Raw genomic sequence first — 989 nt, 5'->3', positions numbered from 1 at the left:
AAAAATATATTGTTTAGTTGTGTATTGAGGATTTAAAGAGCTACCACCTATGAAGTATGAAAGGGCTATCTCATGGGATGAGTGAAAGCTACCTCATGGTAGAAAGAGCTACCACCTTAAAAGTGTGAAAGCCACCTTAGCGGCCGCTTCGGAAAGGGCTACCTTAGAGGATGTGTGAAGCTACTACCATCCTTTTGTTTTGTTATGCTTGTAGATAAATAAGTCCTTTGTACTTAGAACTTTGAGGAGTATACTTTGGGTTTACTTGAGTGAGTTTACACACAGTTACACGATATCGGATTTGTTGTCCTTTTTTATTCAAGTTTTCAGCTAGCGCATTGATTTTTCATATTTAGTGTTGAAAGTTCTCTTTCTTGTAGAATGCTCTCCATGCATGCTTTGGTCGACCTGAGGCCAAGCACTTTCAATTTTTTCCTTCTTCAATGCATCAATGTTTTATTTTTGCTTGAGGATAACCAAAAGCTTAAGTGTGGGGAAGTTTGATAAGTGCTTATGTGTTAAAAATGCGAAGTGTTCTTTCCTTACAATGAGCATTACTTTTATCATGTTTAAGTACTAATACATATGTATTTATGTTCTTTTGCACATTTAGGGTTGTGAAGTTGAATATTAACAAAATAAGTTAAAAGTAGATCGTGAATGCACTATTTGGTAGAATCTTGGAAGTAACAAACACGAAGACACAAGTGGGGCTCTAAGATACATGAATGTGTGCCAACCTCCATGTAGTCAAAGCATTACAATAAGTTGGAGGGGCACGAACGCAGTCACATTTACATATCTCGACTTGTGAATTAATAGTAAAATCTTCACCAATGAGGACTTTGATTAAAGAAGAGTTGTGATCTATGGTATAAACGTGTGGCCGTTTATGTTGCCTCAATGAAAAGTGTGGAATTGGAAGTGTTTTGGTGGAGCACTATAGTAAGTAATTGTAGCAAGTCACTGTAACAATACACTGTAGTAGT

The sequence above is a fragment of the Dioscorea cayenensis genome, chromosome 19 (assembly GCF_009730915.1).
Source record: "Dioscorea cayenensis subsp. rotundata cultivar TDr96_F1 chromosome 19, TDr96_F1_v2_PseudoChromosome.rev07_lg8_w22 25.fasta, whole genome shotgun sequence".
In the NCBI taxonomy this organism is placed as follows: Eukaryota; Viridiplantae; Streptophyta; class Magnoliopsida; order Dioscoreales; family Dioscoreaceae; genus Dioscorea; species Dioscorea cayenensis.
The sequence above is the reverse complement of the archived record's forward strand: the minus strand, read 5'-3'. Positions refer to the sequence as shown.